The sequence below is a fragment of the Schistocerca cancellata genome, chromosome 4 (assembly GCF_023864275.1).
Source record: "Schistocerca cancellata isolate TAMUIC-IGC-003103 chromosome 4, iqSchCanc2.1, whole genome shotgun sequence".
Classification (NCBI taxonomy): Eukaryota; Metazoa; Arthropoda; class Insecta; order Orthoptera; family Acrididae; genus Schistocerca; species Schistocerca cancellata.
Window position 1 is genome coordinate 704,316,484 of NC_064629.1, and position 18,506 is coordinate 704,334,989.

General features: G+C 46.6%; 1 protein-coding gene and 1 non-coding gene across 2 annotated transcripts in view; one reads left to right on the top strand and one right to left on the bottom strand.

Annotated features, from left to right (window-relative positions):
• LOC126183521 (solute carrier family 28 member 3-like) overlaps positions 1-18,506 on the bottom strand; it is a 418,615-nt gene that overhangs the window by 172,713 nt on the left and 227,396 nt on the right. The window lies entirely within an intron of this gene.
• Trnar-ucu (transfer RNA arginine (anticodon UCU)) lies at positions 17,416-17,489 on the top strand. Its single transcript has one exon. It is a non-coding gene; the product is annotated as a tRNA-Arg (tRNA).

The window sequence follows — 18,506 nt, forward strand, 5'->3', positions numbered from 1 at the left end:
AATTGATGTAAAATACATAAAGTTGACGGAAACACGCCAAAAATTCTGAGGAAAGAGGGTACTTGTATACCCCATGCATGTATGAAAATCTTTCCATTCCTCCACTGGTGCGACTGATAACTGATGGTGCACACAAAACATGCTCTTGGGGTTTACGTCCTGCAGAATACTCCCTTATTCGTCATGTGGTTATGCATTGTAAGCCATAAAAATGGAAGATGCGGTGTCCACAGATTACGGTGTCGGAATGACCATCACCTACACACCAAAACAGTGATCATATACCTCGCTGCAATGTGCACCACCAATATGAGGAATCAATGCTCTTGGTACCTTTGAAAACGTAACACTGAGACATGTGCTACTCCATCACTGTGGAACATTAAATTTAATGAAGAGATTGTCACCTTCGGGCAGCAGTTTGGAAATGCCCCACAATGCTGCAGACTCTTCCAGTATACTTATGTTGTGATGTCTTCCACATTTTTGTCAATAAGAAACACCGCCTCTGCCTTTAATTACAGTCATCCTGAGTGTTGAGGGAGCAGCTTACCTTACACCATGCAGTGTACAGCTTTCAGTGAGAGAGAGAAAAAAAAGAAACAGGAACCTTGTATTCTGATTGGCAGTCTGTCGGGTATGGTCTTCTCGAGTTCTCTACCAGGTGACGTTAGCAAAGTTTTATAGTTCGTAGTTTTATTCCATTGAATGTTATAAAAATAACAAGGAGGGAGAGAGAGAGATCGAGAGACACACACACACACACACACACACACACACACACACACACACACACACAGAGAGAGAGAGAGAGAGAGAGAGATAGGGAGGGAGGGTGGGGGAGGGGAGAGGAAGAGTGAGGGAGAGAGGCTGTACTTTCAACAACAAAAAAATGATACGATTACATTGTCGTATTTCTAGCGTAGTAATAATAGGAATACGACAAAGAAGATTAATTCAAGTAAGGGGGATATTTATAGGTAATCATTCGATATTAATGAATTGTAGGTGTTATGCTTTTGAATTTCTTTGTGTAATCTATGTTCACTCTGCGCGGTTGTGAATTTTCTCCTGTGTGGTAGTGTGCTATATTTCTCGTTGTGATAGCTCTCTACCTAGTCAGTGATGGATGGAGGACTGGACAGCCAACCGTGCTGTTGGGACGTGGTGGGATTTCAAGAGAATTAGCAGGGGTCTGTGATTTGGAGGGGCACATCTCTTACTCGTCGAAATCAGGTGTTTTGCTATTGCTCACTGGGTCAGCCTTTCCAGGATATTTCGAAACGATATCTCAAAACGTTTCGGTTTGCAGGTGGGAAACTTATTGTTCAACATTCTGCTATTTACCCCAGCGACATTTAAGCACCCAGCCCTTCTGAGAAGGATAGGACGAGCCCGGTATGGAGAGTGTGCCTTGTTGCCGTGAGCGGTACCGCCCTGACAAGTGGGTGGAGGTTCACGACCCGGTGGTGGCAGCGGCTGTTGTTCACATGCAACCCAGTGACGGCGTCTGGGCGAGCAGGGTGGTTGCGACGCGGGGGGGGGGGGGGGGATAAAACACACCCATCTGTCCCCATAGAACAACAGGTCTCAGCAGGATTAGTTTGGGAGCGGTATATCAGAATTCTAAGTGACTTACTTTAACCAACACGACAAGGCAACTAGCAGACAGAGTGTAATTACCTTTGGAAATCTTCAGCTCTTTGACGACGGTTACCACCCATTTTGGTACCAGAAGATGTGACTATCTTCATTGCGGGAAGACCACAGAGAGGTGACATCTCACAAAAGCGTCTGTAATTGTAACCTGGTGAGTGTAATCCGACTGCAGGAAAAAATTACTCACCATGCAATGGGACTCTCGTGATCAGTTTAATTAATTAGTCAATCAATTTTATATCAGTTACATGCCGCCAGGAGGGTGGAAGCAAGGCCGAGAATGCCAGGAATATGATTCGCATTGGGAGCGACAATCAGACGTTCTTTCGTTATGGTGAGATCTTTTAACAAATTTTCAGTCTCCCAGCCACATAGGGGGAGATGGTCACCGTAATAAAATCATCTATATTACCGACTTTATGCAGTTACATGTAGTATTAAGCTGATATTTACGGCTTATGTGCTGCTATCTGGGTACCTTAAGAGACTTCGTGGGTGATGAGGCAGTTGACTTCCTTAAGAGAGTTCGAAAGTGAGGAGGCATTCTGTGACAGAGGTAGAGCATGCTCTTAGCACTCAGCGGCAGCTGAGCACAGTCTTTTTCCAGCCAATTCATAAGTAATGGAGGGCAGAAGAACTGGGGGAGGGATCCATGGATTCGAGGTGCTGGAGTTACAACGGGAAGTAACCACTGCTTGAGAGAGAGCGGAGGTGGTTTCTTGGGTATCCAATATCAAAGGACAGTGACTGCTGTTCCGCAGTTGCTGGACTGTGAAATCAAAGCGAGCTGCCACCTTGCGGCTGCTGGCTGACCGTTCTCCCCTCGGGTTCGAGGGTTAGAACAGGCCCAAGTTATTCCTGATTGTCGTAAGAGGCGTTAAAAGGAGTCTCCCACTTTTCGGCCCAATCATTTATGGTCCCCTTTTACGGTTTGACCAACACATCTTTCAAAATTATCCAAAGTGGGGGCCATTTGGGGAAGGATGCCTTGCGTGTTGCACATATATCCAATGTATGATTAGACCTTCTGCACCTCTTATTGTCATGGATCTTCAACTCCATCTGCAGTCCAGCTACCTGGGACAGGACCCCTTACAAGGTACATCATCTTCTTCCATAGTCCGCTGCCCTCTTTCGCCCCCATGACAATATTGGATTTCTTAGCACCCATTATCCAGCACAGTAGCCAGTCCATTGTGAGGGGTCGTCATGTACCCTCTTAGTCGTAGCCCCTTGAATACTCGGGGATTGCACTACTGACACCTGATCTGCACCCTCCCCGTGTATGCCAAGGACTAGATGCCCATTGTCTTGGGGCATCGGGACTGCTGGCAATGGCCATAGCGCTAGGTGGCCTTGGCTGTGGCTGGGTGGCGCCATTGGGAGAGCCACTGAATGGAGTGGTGGATCAGGGCAGATGACCTGCAATAAAGTGGACAAAGTCATCTTTTGCAGGGGACTGAATGGCCCCAGCAGTCTCTAAGAAATGGAAGGTAGGGTACAATGCTGCGACATACGACCCCAAATTGTTCCCATCCCTAGCTACACCATGGGAGGAACATAGGGCTATGGAAAGAAGAGAGCCATATTCGCCTCGTTATTTAGTGTGCAGCAGAATCGATGTGAACTCCTTTCTGGATACGAAGCCTCCATTTTTTGTTGAGCACCGGGAGAATAAGTTTGCAGAAGTGATAGTGCTGCCCAAAATGCACAGTGGGTCAGTCCTGATGCAGATGGCGTCCGCAGCCTAGTCACAGGCATTACTCACCTGTGACAAGCTACCTGATATTCCTGTTTTGGTCACTGCCTATAAAAGCCTCAACATGGTCCAGGGCATTATTTTTCATCACAACCTCCTGTTGCAGTCCGACGTCGAGCTATGCACCGATTTAGATTGACGGAGCATTCACTTCATACAGCGTGTCTACAGGGAACCTAAAGACAGCAGGGTACCTACTGGTGCTTTCATCTTGGTCTTTGAGGGTGATTCATTACCTGAGAAGGTCAAGGTGGTGGTCTACCAATGTGACATCAAACTGTAAGTCCCTACCCAGTGAGGTGTGATGGAAATTAGGGCAAAAAGTCTTCCCAATGCCATTCCAGCGCCACATGTCAAGATAGCGGATGTCCACTGCATCCGAATGCTCTATGTACACCTCCTCCAACTTGTGTCAATTGTGGAGAGCACCACTCCCCATGCTCGCCAGACTGCACAGTACTCCAAAAGATGAGGAAAATTATGAAGTACAAGACTGTGGACAGGATGACTTACAGAGAGGCAAAACAGAAATATGAAAGGTTGCAACCTGTTCACTTGCTATCATCTTAAGCTGCCGCCATGACGACGTTTTCCTCATTAGCGATGACACTCTCCTCGTCTAAGCCCTGTACAGTGGGCCCTCATGGCTGCCCAATTACACCCCCCCCCCTTGGTGCTTGGGGGCAATTCTTCTTCCATGGCTCTCCAAGCTTCTACTTTGGGTGTAAAGCTTCCCCAAACATCGGGAACATCGGTCCTCAACTTCACGCTCTTCCTCCGTCCCTCATGCTACCTCAGGGAAGCCCTCCCAGCAAGTCCCTAAAGAGCAGCGAGAGGGCAAACCAATGAAGAAGAAATCGCTTAAGAAATGTGAGACTATGGTGGCTCCAACACCATCACTCCCTACCAGTACTGCGTCTGATGAGGTGGAGATCCCCCAGGGACCTGGATCTCGCCGATGCTTCAGACGCAATTGTCCTGGCTACTAGCACACAACCAGTGGTGGCATGTGACCCTGAGGCGTAAAATGCCTCCTTAGTCTCTTCATGCCTTCCCAAATAACTGCCAGCGTCATTCTCCACTAGAACTTCGGCGGTTTTTTCTCTCTCCCAGCTGAGTTACAACAACTCTTAAATGTTATGCCTGCGCCGGCTGAAGTGGCCGTTGGTTCTAGGCGCTACAGTCTGGAACCGAGCGACCGCTACGGTCGCAGGTTCGAATCTTGCCTCGGGCATGGATGTGTGTGATGTCCTTAGGTTAGGTAGGTTGCATTAGTTCTAAGTTCTAGGCGACTGATGACCTTTAGCAGTTAAGTCGCATAGTGCTCAGAGCCATTTGAACCATTTTTTGTTACGCCTGCTTTCTGTGTTGCCCTTCATGAAACCTGGTTTCCCGCAATGCTGACCCCTGCCCTTCGTAGCTATCAGGGGTGCTACAAAAACCGTGTTGACTGTGGCAGAAAGTCAGGTCTAGTCTGTACCTACGTCCTTAACTCTGTCTGTAGCGACCCTGTAGCCCTTCAAATATCTTTAGAAGCTGTGGCTGTCTGGGCGAGTACAATGCAGGAAATTACTGTCTGTACCACCTACCTTCCTGCAGATAGTGATGTGCCACACTATCTGTTGGCTGCACTTATTTCCCAACTCCCCCACCTTTTCTACTTTTGGGTGATTTTAATGATCTTATCCTTTTGTGGGGTGGAGCCAAGATTACTGGCCGTGGTAAAGATGTCGAGCCTCTACTAACTGAAGTCGACCTTTGACTCCTCAATACAGGGGGCCTTACACATTTCAATGTGGTAAATGGCACATTCTCGGCTATTGATCTCTCGGTTTGCAGTCCTGGCCTTCTCCCGTCTATCCACTAGAGATCTGACGACCTGCGTGGTACTGACCACTATCCACTCTTCCTGTTCCCCCCCCCCCCCCCCAGCGTCACTCACCCGGACCCTTGTCCAGATGGGCTCTGAGCAAGGCTGACTGGGTTGCTTTTACCTCTGCTACCACCGTTGAATCTCCACTGCATGGCAGCATCGATGAGGTGATCGAGACTATCACTATTACCATTGTTGCCACAGCTGAATCGGCAATCCCTTGTTCCTTCGGTTGCCCCTGGCAGAAGACAGTGCCTTGGTGGTCGCCGGAAATCACTACGGCCATTAGAGACCATAGACGGGCTCTCCAACATAATAAGCGCCATCCATCCCTGGATCACCTCGTTTCCTTCAAATGGCTCCGTGCCCAGGTCCATCAACTCATAAAACGATGGAAACAGGAGTGCTGGGAACAATATGTCTCCACCACTGGATCACAAACATCACCTTCCAGGGTTTGGACCAAGCTCAGGCGTCTGTATGGCTATCAGAACTCTGTGCTTCCACTTCTGTGTCTGAAAATTACCGCCCCGCCTTTCATCTAATCAAACAGTGGGTGGAACGACAAAATTTTTCTTTTGCTCCACGGCACCCTGAGCCATATAGTGCTCCCTTTAGTGAATGGCAATTTCTCAGTGCCCTTGCCGACTGTCCTGACACATCCCATGGCCCAGACTGCATACATTCCCAAATGATTAAACATCTGTCAGCTGATTACCAGCACCACCTCCTTGCCATCTTCTACTGTATCTGTAGCGATGGCGAATTCCAGCCGCAATGGCGGGAAATCTTACTCGTTCCAGTGCTAAAGCCTGTTAAGAACCCGCTAGATGTGGACAGCTATCGTCCTATCAGCCTCACCAGCGTTCTGTGCAAGCTGCTCGAACATATGGTTGTGTTGGTTCCTTGAGTTTCAGAACCTTCTGAGTCCATCCAAATGCGGTTTTCACCAAGGGCGCTCCTCCACCAACAACTTGGTCCACCTGGAGTCTGCCATTCGATCGGCCTTTTCCCAGCGACAACACCCTATAGCTGTCTTTTTTGACTTGACGAAAGCATACCATACCACTTGGCGATACCACATCCTCACTGCTCTTCACAAGAGGTGTCTCCAGGGCCCAGTCCCGATTTTTATACGGAACTTTTTGTCGCTCCACACTTTCAGAGTTTGGGTCAGTGCTTCCCACAGTTCGTCCCATATCCAAGTAAAAGGGATCCCACAGGGCTCTGTCCTGAGTGTCCCCCTCTTTTTAACTGCCATTAATGGTCTCGCACTAGTAGTGGGGTCCTCCGTACCTCCCCTCTTCTATACCGACTATTTTTTATTTCCTTCTGGACCTCCTCTATTGCTATGGCTGAATGTCGACTGCAAGCAGACATACAAAAGGTGCAGTCGTGAGCCCTCACTCATGGCTTTCTGTTTTCAGCCGCCAAGACTTGTGTTATGCACTTCCATCATTGTCGTCCTGACAGGCCCATCCAGAACTTTACCTCGATGACCAACTACTTAATGTAGTAGAGACTTAACACTTTTTGGACTGGTCTTCGATGCCACTTAACTTGGCTTCCCCATCTTCATCAGCTTAAGGAATAGTGCTGGCAGCATCTTATTATTATTCGATGCCTGAGCCACACCAACTGGGGCACTGATTGCCCTACACTGCTGCAGCTCTACACAGCCCTTGGGCAGTCCAGTCTTGACTTTGTGAGCCTTGTGTATGATTCAGCATCGCCCTCAGCGTTGCGGCTGCTGAACCCTATACACCACTGTGAAGTTCAGCTTGCAACAGGAGCTTTCCAGATGAGCCCAGTGAACAGCCTCCACATAGAAGCTGGCATTCGTCCATTGCAGATTAGGCGACAGCATCTGCTTTCAAATTATACTGCCCACATTCACAGTGCGCCTCAACATCCAAATTACCGTCTCCTCTTCCCTAACGTGGTAATATATCTCCCATAATGGCAACCCAGATCAGGGATTTAAATTGCAGTCCATGTCTGGTTCCTTCTTATTGCACTGGACAGTTTCTCTCTACCAACGTTCCCTCAGATCCACTCACGAATGCCTCCATGGTCCATGCCTCGCCCAAAGCTTTGTCTGGACCTACTGCAAGGCTCAAGAAGCTCAGTTCCACCTGAGGCCCCCCGTCAGCAATTTTTCTTTATTCTCGGCGAGTTCCAGGGCTCATAAATAGTCTACACCAATGGCCAATTGGTCGATGGTCTCGTTGGCTTCGCTTACACTCATGTTGGCTATACTGAACAGTGCTCCTTGAAGGATGGCTGCAGTGTTTTCACTGCAGAGTTGGTAGCCATCTTTCGCGCTCTTGAGCATATCCGCTCCTGTGCACGTGAGTCCTTCGTCATCTGCAGTGACTCCTAAAGTAGCCTACAAGCTCTCCACCAGTATTTCCTCGCCATCCTTTGGTAATGACTATCCAGGATCCACTTTATACCCTTCGAAACGGTGTATGTTCAGGGTCCTTCATTTGGACCCCAGAACAAGTCGGGATCCTAGGCAATGAACTTGCTGACAGGCTGGCCAAACACCAAACAGGCTAAGGATAAACCAACTCTGGAGATCTGTCTGCCAAATCTCCGATCTCCAATCGGCCTTCTGCTGTAAAGTTTTTGTGACCTGGGATACTGAATGGTGCAACCTCAGTACACCAAATAAACTATGTGTTATCAAGGAGATAACGAATGTGTGGCAGTTATCCATGAGAGCTACTCGCAGGGCCTTTTTTGCTGGCTCTGCATCAACCATACTTGGCTAACTCATCATCACATCCTCCATCATGAGACCCGACTCAGTGTTGCTGTAGTTCCCACATGACTGTCGTCCACAGCTTTTTGGACTGCTCAATTTTAGCCACTCTGTAGCGGAGTTTTAACCTTCCCACCACACTGCCAACGGTGTTGGGAGACAATGCCTCAATGGCCGTTATTTTTTTAAGTTTTACTCGTGAGGAGGGTTTTTATCACACAATCTAAGGGTGGACGTCTAGCCTTCTCTCCCAGGCCTCCATCCTCCCTCCACTTTAACTCTTCTTCACTCTTTCTTTGCAGTTTGTTCGCCTTGGTGTTCGTATTTTCTCTAGCAGTGTTCCTCTAGATTCGTCTTTTAGGTTGGAAACTTTAGTGTGTTACAGAGTGGTTGGCTCATCCATTTTTAATTTTGCGATCGACCAGCTCAGGCTACCTGCTATATTATTTTAATACCTTCCACCACTCTACCTTTTAGTGTACGTTTTCCCCTTTTTGTTAGCTTCCGTTCTGTCTTTCAGTGTGGTTCGAAGTTAGTTTTACGCCTTTACTCTCTCTGACTCCTTTTGGGACTGTTTTTACCCCGAGAACTGTTTGAGTGTGGAAAAAGGGGTTGATGAACCCATAGTCTGGTCCATTCACTCCCCAAACAAAACAACCAATCAACCAACCAGTTAACCGGGCGGCGGCGATCGTGGCACCCTCTGGATGGCTTAATAGCGATCTAACCAGTATGCTGGTTGAGCGGCGACAGAAATGGACAGTCAATGCTGTATGGGTTACAGAAAGTGCGTGGAGGAATGTGCTTGTGTTCTCAAACTTGGGTGCATACAAGACCCCAAATATGTTTAGCGCTATAGTCTATTTTTGGAGGAAATTTAATTACTTGATTTTCTAAATGTGTGTATAATTATCAAACACTGAAGATCTCATATACACTCCTGGAAATTGAAATAAGAACACTGTGAATTCATTGTCCCAGGAAGGGGAAACTTTATTGACACATTCCTGGGGTCAGATACATCACGTGATCACACTGACAGAACCACAGACACATAGACACAGGCAACAGAGCATGCACAATGTCGGCAATAGTACAGTGTATATCCACATTTCGCAGCAATGCAGGCTGCTATTCTCCCATGGAGACGGTCGTAGAGATGCTGGATGTAGTCCTGTGGAACGGCTTGCCATGCCATTTCCACCTGGCGCCTCAGTTGGACCAGCGTTCGTGCTGGACGTGCAGACCGCGTGAGATGACGCTTCATCCAGTCCCAAACATGCTCAATGGGGGACAGATCCGGAGATCTTGCTGACCAGGGTAGTTGACTTACACCTTCTAGAGCACGTTGGGTGGCACGGGATACATGTGGACGTGCATTGTCCTGTTGGAACAGCAAGTTCCCTTGCCTGTCTAGGAATGGTAGAACGATGGGTTCGATGACGGTTTGGATGCACCGTGCACTATTCAGTGTCCCCTCGACGTTCACCAGTGGTGTACGGCCAGTGTAGGAGATCGCTCCCCACACCATGATGCCGGGTGTTGGCCCTGTGTGCCTCGGTCGTATGCAGTCCTGATTGTGGCGCTCACCTGCACAGCGCCAAACACGCATACGACCATCATTGGCACCAAGGCAGAAGCGACTCTCATCGCTGAAGACGACACGTCTCCATTCGTCCCTCCATTCACGCCTGTCGCGACACCACTGGAGGCGGGCTGCACGATGTTGGGGCGTGAGCGGAAGACGGCCTAACGGTGTGCGGGACCGTAGCCCAGCTTCATGGAGACGGTTGCGAATGGTCCTCGCCGATACCCCAGGAGCAACAGTGTCCCTAATTTGCTGGGAAGTGGCGGTGCGGTCCCCTACGGCACTGCGTAGGATCCTACGGTCTTGGCGTGCATCCGTGCGTCGCTGCGGTCCGGTCCCAGGTTGACGGGCACGTGCACCTTCCGCCGACCACTGGCGACAACATCGATGTACTGTGGAGACCTCACGCCCCACGTGTTGAGCAATTCGGCGGTACGTCCACCCGGCCTCCCGCATGCCCACTATACGCCCTCGCTCAAAGTCCGTCAACTGCACATACGGTTCACGTGCACGCTGTCGCGGCATGCTACCAGTGTTAAAGACTGCGATGGAGCTCCGTATGCCACGGCAAACTGGCTGACACTGACGGCGGCGGTGCACAAATGCTGCGCAGCTAGCGCCATTCGACGGCCAACACCGCGGTTCCTGGTGTGTCCGCTGTGCCGTGCGTGTGATCATTGCTTGTACAGCCCTCTCGCAGTGTCCGGAGCAAGTATGGTGGGTCTGACACACCGGTGTCAATGTGTTCTTTTTTCCATTTCCAGGAGTGTATTTATTATAAAGGAGAATCGTTGTGGGATGGTGGTGAGTGTTTTAAGCAATCTGTTTAACTCTTGTAAATTGTTGAACACTTAAGTAGATAGGCTAGTGCAAATGGACTATTTCCCACTAATAACAAGCGTTTTTCTCTTCGAAACTTTTCTGTATGTAGTTCGAAGTTTCTTTTTTTTCGTGATTTGCGGTTATGATCAGACAATTTAAAAAGTGTTTTACGATGTGTTCTGTTTCACTATTGTTTTAGCACTGTGTGATTAGGGCAGTTTTCACCGATATTTTTCTCACGATGCCCGGTTTTGTTTTTTGACCATTTCATCGATGTTTTTAAGGATTGATCAGTCATTTCAAAAAACACGAACAGCTGCGGTACATGCAATTATATGTAGGAGTTGTGAAATGCATCCTCAACCTGTCCCACTCCATCACCATTATTTGCTGAAAAGTATTCCTCCTCCGCCTATGCTCGTCCATTATCACATCTCATTCCTCATGTAGGAGGCTACGGAGGCAATCTTCAGCTGTATGCATATACATAATACACATATTAAACTCTTCTCTGTCCAACACCGACGTCTCATCAATTGAACACATTTCGCGCCAAAAATAACGACAGCACCTTTCTCTCCAGCCTTTTTGCCGCCTTTTCAGAAGTCGAGTAGGGAATGGGAGGAGCCATTTCTCCTGCAGACTGATTATATAAATAATAGGCAAATTGAATTTTATGTAAAAAAATCAGTATATCCTCTGCAACGTAATTGACACTGATTTGAATTTCGTGTCATGAAATCATTCCTCTCCAGCAACTCAGCACAGACTGACTCTTCTTCCAGCCATTTCAGTAGTGGGGGAGGAGGGGAGGTAGGGGAGGGGAGATGGGAAATGTGGGAGGGGGCGAGGGATGGGTGATTTCCCAGGAGGAGGAAAAGTGGCTCAGAACTGAACTGGGGTGGGGTGACAAAAAGAAGTGTAAGTTTTCCCTGAGTGGAGAGGGAGGAGGAGAGGGAGGGGAGGAGTGGGGGAGAGGGGGTTCTCAAAAGGACAGATGTCCCCAAGGGGTCATAAATTAACCCCTGGAAATTATAAACCACTTAGCAGAACAGTAGGTTAAGGGGAGGGGGAGAGGTGATTTAATTTATCAATTTAATTAATTAGCATAACAATTTGATATCAAAAGAACCCAGTATCCCTCATGCTACACCACTACAGTACATACTGTAAAATATATAAGAGTAAGGATCGAGAGCGACCTTAAGCGGAATGACCACGTTAAACGAATAGTAGGAAAAGCAGATGCTAGGCTGAGATTCACTGGAAAAATGTGAAGGAAACGTAACTGATCCATGTAGGAAGTGGCTTACAACGCGCTTGTTCGACCGATTCTTGAGTACTGTTCATCAATCTGGGATCTGTACCAGATAGAACTGATAGATAAGACATGGAAGATTAAACAAAGGACAGCACGTTTCGTCATGGGATCGTTTAGACGGCTCCTAAGTGTTACAGAGGTGCTCAATGAACTCCAATGGCAGACATAACAAGAGAAGCGCTGTGAATCACGGAGATATTTACCATCCAAATTTGGAGAGAACATTTTCCAGGAAGAGTCGGACGTCATATTACTTCCACTCACACACATTTCGCGATGCTACAACGACGAGAAAGTTTGAGAAATTTGAACTAATACAGAGGCGTTCCGACATAGTTCTTCCCATCAGCCATTCGTGATTTGAACAAGAAAGGAGAGATCAGTTAGTGATACCAAAAGTACCATGCACCACACACCGTCAAGTCGCTTGCAGAGTATGATGTACATGTAGTCGTAGACGGACATAAACTATTCCGTGAAAGCTGACCTACAAAACTTCAAGAAATAGCTTTAAGTGAGGAATTTAGAAATATACTACAACACCCTACGGATCGCTCCTCAGGGACTGAGACACAAGATTAGACTAGTCACTACGTACACAGAGGTGATCAAACAATCGTTCTCCGCGCTCTTCGTACGTGAAGGGAACGGGAATAAGTCCTAATAGCTGATAAGATGACAGCTACACCCTGGGATCCACTTCACAGTAGTTTTCAGAGTATAGGTGTAAATGTAGAACATTTATTTACGAAAATATACTGAAATGAGACACTGAAACTTGTAGACGAGTCTTACTATTCCGAGTCATGTATACGAAATAGAGACTAGTAATACCAAGAAAAGTGTTCATGAATCAGAGAAATATATTAACATCTAATATCAATTTAAGTGCTGGGAAACTTTTCTGAAAATATTTTTCTTGAATGTAGCCTTGATCTCAAATGAAACGTGGACGACTAGTAGTTCACACAGGAAGAGAATACAAGCTTTTGCAATGTGTCGCTACAGAAGAGTAATGAAGAACAGATTTTTAGATTGGATAACTAATAAAGAGGTGCTGAATAAGGTTTAAGAGAAAAGAATATTATGGAAAAACTTGACTAAAACAACATCAGTTGATAGGAAACACGCTGAGAGACCAAGGTATAAATGGTTCAAATGGCTCTAAGCACTATGGGACTTAGCATGTGAGGTCATCAGTCCCCTAGACTTAGAACTACTTAAACCTAACTAACCTAAGGACATCACACACGTCCATGCCCGAGGCAGGATACGAACCTGCTATCGAAGCAGTAGCGCAGTTCCAGACTGAAGCGCCAGGAACCTCTCGGCCACAGCGGCCGGCTCCCAAGGTATAATTAATTAGGTATTGGAGGAACGTCCAGGGGGTAAAACTGTATAGGAAGACTAAAGCTTGCCGGCCGCGGTGGCCGTGCGGTTCTAGGCGCTTCAGTCCGGAACCGCAAGACTGCTACGGTCGCAGGTTCGAATCCTGCCTCGAGCATGGATGTGTGTGATGTCCTTAGGTTAGTTAGGTTTAAGTAGTTCTAAGTTCTAGTGGACTGATGACCTCAGATGATAAGTCCCATAGTGCTCAGAGCCATTTGAACCATTTTTGAACTAAAGCTTGACATCAGTCAGCAGGTTTGAAATGGATGTAGGCTGCAATAGTTATGCAGAGATGAAGAGGCTTGCACAGTGTATACAAGCAAAGAGAGCTGCACCAGATCAGTCTCTGAACTGGAGAACACAGCAAGCAACAACAACAGCAACAACAACAACGTGATGTTCAACAGAAAAAAGTGTCAACCGGGTAATTTCTTATCACCGCGTTTCCAAATGGGGAGACGTATAAAGGTGGCACAGGGGTTAAGGCAATGGACTCGGGGGGAGTGGCGCTCCATCGACAGGGCACAGGCCGATTTCTGCCTACACACTTGTCCAAACCAAGGTAGTGCTCCGTTTCCGAGAATCTGTATGTGTATTTAACCTTAAACTCCACTCTTTCCATCTGCCTCCCTGCCTGTCTTCTGTTAAAAGAGGCTACTCCATTCACCAAACAGAACTAGAGAGCTGTACTCGAAAATTAAAACCTATTATATGACTAAATGAATTCAACAAGCCAAATATTGTTATTTTATTGCTATGGCTGGACTAAACCACCTCATACACAATTTCAGTTGAGAAAATGTGACTGGTCATTTATTTCACGAAGATACAGAGGTTGGACAGAAGTACGGAAACAGCAGGAACAACCACATTACCGTGCCTAATACCATGTAGGAAAACCCTTGGCATTCAAAACAGCTTCCAGTCGTCTCGAAATGGATAAATACAGGTCTCGTAAGTGTTCTATACATAGTTCCACGTAGTCAGCGCGTACATAACTTTCCCACTAGAGCGCGCCCCGCTAAGCACAACAGCGCTGGCGCAGCACTCGTCCATATCCGCACTACGAGATGGCGCTGCCTTAGAGATGGACCAAATTCTGCTTCCGCAGATCCGCGTATTAATATGTAACGCAGCCAATGAGATTGCTGCTAATGTAGAACTTTTTCTCCTCGTGGATCACACTCGCGCAGTGATACCTAAACGCGCGAGGTATTATAACGAGTGTACAGACCTCCGATTAGTCAGTCTGCATTAGTATGAATTTGTCTGTACCATTCTGTACCAGTCTATAGTCAAGTTCCAGTCTGCGCCTAATAAGATTATCATATTCCTGTACATAGCCATGAAGAGAAATGTATAGACGCTTTGTCAAGTATCAGAGATATGTGAGAATAAGATTAACGTACCAAGACCAAAGGAACTTCACATTGTCAATTGTAAATAGCATCCAGAATCAAGTTACGTAATGTCTATGCTTTTTATTATTTTAATAAATGTGTGTGAAAATTAATCAAGTTCTGTTTAAAGTTGGTCACCGTCAACTTGCTACTCTAAGCGTGCAAGTGGCATTTCTATCATCTGACCTAACGGCAGAAGATAAACACGCCACGATAAGACCACGAGACATATTGTTGACACTCGCCTACTTCGATAGAGCGACAAGAAAAATAATCTGATGGTGTGTGTACTGAAGGTCTTACAGTACGCACACCACAGTAAGTTTTCAAGGGAATCTTATACCATGCATCCTGCAAAATAACGTCAAGTTCAGATAACGATGATGGAGGTGGATAGTTATCACGCATCCTTCTCTCTAAAGTAGGCCATAAAGGCTCAATAATACTGAAATATGGTGACTGTGGTGGCCACGGAAAATGTGACATTTCATCCCAGTGCTCACAAAACCAGTCCTGAACAATGCGATATGCATGAACAGGGGATCTGTAGTCTTGGAATATAGCATCAGCATTTGGAAACAAACATTGTACCATGGGATGGACCTGATCAGCTAAAATGTTACATAATCCTTGGCAGTAATGCCTACTTGCTGAAGAACCATGGGGCCTATGGAATACCAAGCTATGGCCCCCACCATATTTCACTCTAGGAACGTGAACTCGGCCAGAAGTTGTAAACAGTGTGAAATAAGACTCATCAGGCGAAATGACAATCTTCCATTGCGTCATATCCTAGCTTCATGGTTTTGGCACCACGTTATCCTGTTATATGCATTTCCATTACTGATGAGTGGCTTTGGAAGTCCAGCTCGCTCTGCAGTTCCCTGCTCGTGGAACTGACTTGGTGTAGTTTTGCTGATGATAGTGTTCACGAGTGCGACCATCAGTTCCGCGGCAACCTTTGTCTTCGTATGTTTCGTCACAATCCTCTTCAATAACCGTCCGTCACGATCACCCAACACACTTTTATATGGAGAACAGACACCATTGATGACCTGCAGCCGTCTAGAATGAAATTAGAATTAAATTAATACCGTCAGCTGCTCACGGGCGTTGATACATATCAACGGGGACAGGCGAAAATTTGTGCACCGACCGGGACTCGAACCCGGAATCTCCTGCTTACATGGCAGACACTCTATCCATCTGACAAGGGAACCTCCCCATCGAACCCCCCTCAGATTTTGTTATAAGTTGGCACAGTGGATAGGACTTGAAAAACTGAACACAGATCAATCGAGAAAACAGGAAGAAGTTGTGTGGAACTATGAAAAAAATAAGCAAAATATACAAACTGAGTAGTTCATGCGCAAGATAGACAACATCAAGGATAGTGTTTGCTAAGGAGTGCCGTGGTACCGTGGTTAGCGTGAGCAGCTGCGGACCGAGGGGTCCTTGGTTCAAGTTTTCCCTCGAGTGAAAAGTTTAATTTTTTATTTTCAGACAATTATTATCTGTCCGTCCCTCCGTCCGTCCGATGCGAGGTAACTGCGCCGTAATATGGGGACGCTACACCTAAACAAACATCGAAACACACGACGTCAGTCGACAACATATTCCTGTCATGTGTCGCACATGCCGTCACCAGTGTCGTATAGAATATATCAGACACGTTTTCCTGTGGAGGAATCGGTTGACCTTTGACCTTACGATCAAATGTTTTCGGTTCCCATTGGAGAGGCACGTCCTTTCGTCTACTAATCGCACGGTTTTGCGGTGCGGTCGCAAAACACAGACACTAAACTTATTACAGTGAACAGGGACGTCCATGAACGAACGGATAGATCATAACTTAGCGAAAATAAAGGAAGTAAATTTTCACTCGAGGGAAGATTTGAACCGAGGATCTCTCATTCCGCAGCTGCTCACGCTCACCATGGGACCACCGCGCTCCTCAGCTTATATTTTCCTTGTTATTGCATATCTTGCACATAGACTACTCAGTTTGTATATTTTGCTTATTTTTTTCATAGTTCCACACAACTTCTTCCTGTCGATTGATCTGTGTTCAGTTTTTCAAGGCCTGTCAACTGTGCCAACTTATAACTGAATCTGAGGGGGATACGATGGGGAGGTTCCCTTGTGAGCCACCGAGGGCACAGAGGATAGTGCGACTGCAGGGACTATCTCGCGCACGCCTCCCGTGAGACTCACATTCTCACCTTGTATATCCACACACTACGTCCGTAGTGTCCCACCCCAACACACTCATTACTCGTGGAAGACGTTCTTTCCAAGTCCCGTAAGAGTTCGAGGAATATGTGTGCATCTGCACAGAAGAAGAAGGTCATGGCAGGTATTCGGACATGTCGTAAATAACAGACACCATATTCATATAAATATATAGTTCTGCCCGCATCTCGTGGTCGTGCGGTAGCGTTCTCGCTTCCCACGCCCGGGTTCCCGGTTCGATTCCCGGCGGGGTCAGGGATTTTCTCTGCCTCGTGATGGCTGGGTGTTGTGTGCTGTCCTTAGGTTAGTTAGGTTTAAGTAGTTCTAAGTTCTAGGGGACTGATGACCATAGATGTTAAGTCCCATAGTGCTCAGAGCCATTTGAACCATTATATAGTTCTGGCAATACCGGCCATGACCTTCTTCTGTGCAGATGCACACATATTCCTCGAACTCTTACGGGACTTGGAAAGAATGTCTTCCACGAGTAATGAGTGTGTTGGGGTGGGATACTAAGGACGTAGTGTGTGGATATACAAGGTGAGAATGTGAGTCTCGCGGGAGGCGTGCGCGAGATAGTCCCTGCAGTCGCACTATCCTCTGTGGCCTCGGTGGCTCAGATGGATAGAGCGTCTGCCATCTAAGCAGGAGATCCCGGGTTCGAGTCCCAGTCGGGGCACACATTTTTCACCTGTTCCCGTTGATATATAGGGTGAGTCACCTAACGTTACCGCTGGGTATATTTCGTAAACCACATCAAATACTGACGAACCGATTCCACAGACCGAACGTAAGGAGAGGGGCTAGTGTAATTGTTTAATACAAACCATACAAAAATGCACGGAAGTATGTTTTTTAACACAAACCTACGTTCTTTTTAAATGGAACCACGTTAGGTTTGTTAGCACATCTGAACATATAAACAAATACGTAATCAGTGCCGTTTGTTGCATTGTAAAATGTTAATTACATCCGGAGATATTGTAACCTAAAGTTGACGCTTGAGTACCACTCATTGCAACAAACGGCACTGATTACGTATTTGTTTATATGTTCAGATGTGCTAACAAAACTAACGTGGTTCCATTAAAAAACGTAGGTTTGTATTAAAAAACATACTTCCGTGCATTTTTTAATGGTTTGTATTAACCAATTACACTAGCTCCTCTCCTCACGTTCGGTCTGTGGAATCGATTCGTCAGTATTTGATGTGGTTTACGAAATATATCCAGCAGTAATGTTAGGTGACTCACCCTGTATACAAACGCCCGTGAGCAGCTGACGGTATTAATATAATTCTAATTTCTACACACTTTTGTTCACGTTGTGACTTAGTGGTTAATGTTTCTTCGCTTTCCGTGTATGCAGTACAAATCTTCGACACGGTACCTCTTGAAGCAACAAACACATTATACGAGCACCAACAATTTGACCACGTTCGAATTCGCTTAGCTGCAGCATAATGGACTCACAACTACACAGAATACTGCAATACTGTTCTGACCACGACTGAAACTCGTGACGTATTGAGGAAATTACACTGGTGCCGTTAGTGGTCAGATACAACGAAGCCATCTGCAAGCTAGCATCTGCATTTATGCTTAAGCATGCATTTCTCGCGGCGTTTCCATATTTTTGTCCAATCCCTGTATATCGAAACTAGAATATTTAGCTCATGAAACAAGTGCACGAGACA